Source organism: Otolemur garnettii, unplaced genomic scaffold (assembly GCF_000181295.1).
Source record: "Otolemur garnettii isolate 467f Iridium unplaced genomic scaffold, OtoGar3 scaffold00305, whole genome shotgun sequence".
NCBI lineage: Eukaryota > Metazoa > Chordata > Mammalia > Primates > Galagidae > Otolemur > Otolemur garnettii.
The window spans coordinates 528978-533157 of record NW_003852700.1 but is presented as its reverse complement, the minus strand read 5'-3'; the positions used below and the strand labels follow the sequence as shown (position 1 = coordinate 533157).

General features: G+C 37.0%; 1 protein-coding gene across 1 annotated transcript in view; it reads left to right on the top strand.

The window, feature by feature from the left end:
• The window catches only part of LOC100955839 (zinc finger protein 91-like), a gene marked incomplete at its 5' end in the record, with an annotated part of 151410 nt that overhangs the window by 144899 nt on the left and 2331 nt on the right, over positions 1-4180 (top strand). The window lies entirely within an intron of this gene.

Genomic DNA, 4180 nt, shown 5'->3' with positions numbered 1-4180 from the left:
GCCCGCCACAACGCCTGGCCATTTTTTGGTTGCAGCCATCATTGTTGTTTGGCGGGCCTGGGCTGGGGATTCGAACCTGCCACCTTAGGTGTATGTGGCTGGCACCTTAGCCGCTTGAGCCACAGGCGCTGAGCCTGTTTTATTTTTTTGAGACAGAGTCTCACTTTTGTCACCCTTGGTAGACTGCGGTGGCATCATAACTCAGCCACCTCCAACTCTTGGCTTAAGTGATTGTCTTGCCTCAGTTTCCCAAGTAACTGGGACTATACACATAGCTATTTTTAGAGATGGGGTCTCGGTCTGGCTCAGACTGGTCTCCAACCTCTGAGCCCAGGTAATCCACAAGATTCTTCCTTCTGGAGTTCTAGGATTAGTAGTGTAAGCTACCTCACTGGCCCTATTTTTATTAGAGATGGGGGGTCTCTTTTCTCAGGCTGGTCTTGAACTTCTGAGATCAAGCATTCTCCCTTTCTCAGCCTCCCAGAGGGCTAGGAGTACAGGCATTAGCCACCAAGTCCAGCTTTTAATTCGTTATAAATGTGACAAGTTATATCATTTTATATTGTGCGGGTGTTAGTAGAAACATTTCAGTAGTTCTAAAATAACATGCTTGAAGGTACATGATTTATAAAAGCTTAATTAGATAATTAGTATGCAGCCCCTATTTTTTATAATAATTTGTTTTGTATGTTTTAGTTTGTTGCATCAAACAGTAGCTTTTTCATCATCTGTTACTAACTTTTTTTTTTTTGCCCTTTTTGGCCAGAGCTGGGTTTGAATCTGCCATCTCCAGCATATGGGGATGGTGCCCTACCCTTTTAAGCCACAAACTCTGCCCTCTGTTATTAACTTTTAACTGAATGACAATATAATTTATTTCTAATTGTTCATTTCATATGCCAGTTTTGCACCATTTATTATAATATCCAAAACTTTGCAGAATGTAAGGCTTTTCTTTGCTTCTGAAAGCTGAATGATAGCCTCTCTTGTGTAAGGAGAGCACCAATATGTCATTCACATTAAAATGATGTTTCTCTAGTGTTAAACCCCAATACTTAATATTTTCTTATCAACATGTGTTTAAAATGTTATTGCCATAACTGTATACTAAAGATTCAGAATTTGTGCTTCTCATGTATTTGCAAGTTATCCTTCTAAATGGCAGTTATGGGCTGTGTGTTGTGGCTTGTGACAATAGCCCTAGCACTCTGGGAGCAGAGGTGTTTGGATCACATGAGTTCAGGAATTCTAGACAAGCCTAAACAAGAATGAGACCTCATCCCTGCTAACAAAATGGAAAAATGGGGCGGGTGCCAGTAGTCTGAGTTACTGGTGATTCTGGGGCAAAAGGATCTCCTAGGCTCAGGAGTTTCAGGTTGCTGTGAACTGTGATGCTAAAGCACTCTAGCCTGGGGCAACAGAATGAGACTGTCTCAGAAAAACAAATGATTGCAATTTACATTACTTTAGTTATGTAGCATGTTTTTTTTTTTAATTTCATGGGTTAAATTTTCCTTTAATTTTGTTTTGTATTTATATAGTTCTTTTTACTTGTTTAAAGTACATCACCTGTCCTGAGTCAATTTCTTTTAGGTTTTAGCTATACAGCATATGCTAAAATTTGCCATACATACACATGTCGGGAAAATAGGAAATTGTAACCAAATATACCATTATTTACAAAATATTCATTACATAATTTTATAAAATATTTCTACTTTCAACTTATTGATGTCATCAATTTCATCTTGTTACATTGAACACCTATACCCATTAACAAGTTTCATGTTAAGATTCTGTTTTTTGGGCTCAGCGCCTATGGCTCAAGTGGCTAGGGTGCCAGCCACATACACCGGAGCTGGCAGGTTGGAATCTAGCCTGGGCCTGCCAAACAGCAATGACAAATACAACCAAAAAATAGCCGGGTGTTGTGATGGGTGCCCATAGTCTCAGCTACATGGGAGGCTCAGGCAAGAGAATTGCTTAAGCCCAAGAGTTGATGGTTGCTGTCAGCTGTGACACGACAATACTCTACACAGGACGATAGCTTGAGACTCTGCCTCAAAAAATAAAAGGGATTCTGTTTTTGTCTTTAAATTTTAAAGCATGATTAAAAGTGTTTTCCACACTATCATGATAAAAATACAGAATTTTACTTAAGTGTACTTAGTTATTTTGTTTAGAGTTACTTGTTTTTAGCTAATTTAGCATTGTTGTATAGCATAATTTTATTTTCCAAGAAAGGGGTTTCCTTTGACATTTCTTGTTTGGCAATTTTCAGCATTTATTTATCTTGATAAATGTTTATTTTTTTCTTCATTTTCAAGGAAAATTTTGCTGGATATAGAATATATGTTTTGAAATTTTTGTTCTTTCAGCACTTTAACTATATCATCCAACTCTTTTTTGATCCAGAAGCTTTGTGTCGATAAATCTACTATTAATCTCATAAGAGTATGCTCAGAGATGATACATGTATTTCCTTTTGTGGCTTTCAAGATTCTCTTGTGTGTCTTTCAAATCTTTGATCTTCATGTGTCTTTTTCTGGGTCTCTTTTGTGTTTCTCCTAACTGAAGTGTGGTGAGCTTCTTAATATTCTGTATCTTTTTTCTTAACTTTGAAAATTTCTCAGTTTTTCCACTGTGTTAGTCAACTGCACAATTTTTGTATTTTTAAAGCTTTTATTTCTTCTTTAAAATTTTTTTTTTCAATTGTCTTAGTTTAAAGATTTTTTTCATTTTCTTATTTTTTCTTATTTATTTATTTTCTTATTTTCTTTTTTATTGAGACAGAGTCTCACTTTGCGGCCCTGGGTAGAGTTTGTGGTGTCATAGCTCACAGCAACCTCCAACTCTTGGGCTTAAGTGATTTGCCTCAGCCTCCCAAGTTGCTGGGACTATAGGCACTCATGATACTGCCTGGCTTTTTTTGGTAGAGACGCCAGGCTCCCTTTGGCGCAGGCTGATCTTGAACCTCTGAACTCAGGGCAATCCACCTGCCTCAAACTCCCAAAGTGCTAGGATTATAGGGGGTGAGCTGCCATGCCTGGCCTAAAGCTTTTATTTCTTGTTGATATCTCCATTTTTGTGATTTTACTTAGTTGTTTGTATCCTTTCCGTTTCACACATTTACCATGCTTAAGGTAAAATTTTTAGGTAATTTAGACATCTCTGTTTTTTTACTGTTGATTCCATATTATTTATTTTGTTTCTTTGGGTTATGTTACCTTAATATTTTGTACATTTTGTAATCTTTCACTGATTTTTGAGGATCATAAAAGGTACCTTTCAGAAAATCTATGATGTGGCTTTATCTCACAGGATTCTGACACAAATTGTACTAAAGACTTGGGGAACTTCATATACATTCTAAAAGTGTTTTTTCTGTGGAATTGTGTGGATATTTTCTAGCTGAAGCATTTTCCCCACATTTTCTCCTAAGACCTTGTAATCGCTTGCTAGACCTGAATCTGTCTGTTGTATTGGAGTTTCTCTGGTGCAGTAACAATATTTTACCTTTTGTTTCAATACGCCCAGTCTATTTTATAAACTATAGTACCATTCCCTTCAGCACTCTCACTCATGGGAGACATAAACTATCTTTAGAAAAGCCCTGAAGAGCCAGTAGAATTAATTCAGGTGTCACTATTTTTCTTTTGAAGAAAAAGTTTACTTTCGTATGAACCATGCTATTTTCAGAAGGGTGATTGTCTGTGGTCCTTAAGTAGAACACACTTTCCTTATTATTTTTTTCCTTATTTCATTTTATGTAGTTATATATTTCTGAGATACAGTTTCTGTCACCCTAGATAGAGTGCTGTGGTATCATAGTTAACAGCAACCTCAATTACCTGGGCTCAAGAAATACTCTTGTGCCCCCTTCCCAAGTTGCTGGGAGTGCAGGTGTCTGCCAGATTCCCAACTAATTTTTTCTATTTTTGGTACAGACAGAGTTTCACTCTGACTGAGAATGTTGTCCAATGCCTATGTTCAAGCAATCCACCCACTCAAAATTCCTAGAATTCTAGTTTTACAAACACCAGCAGGTATACCCAACCTGTATATACCTGTTCACGTTGTGCTCATCTGGTGGGCTGAAAATTCTTACTTGGATTTTAAAATTCCCAAAATGCAGTATATATTTTCTTACATATATGTATCTCAAAAATTATTAGGACAC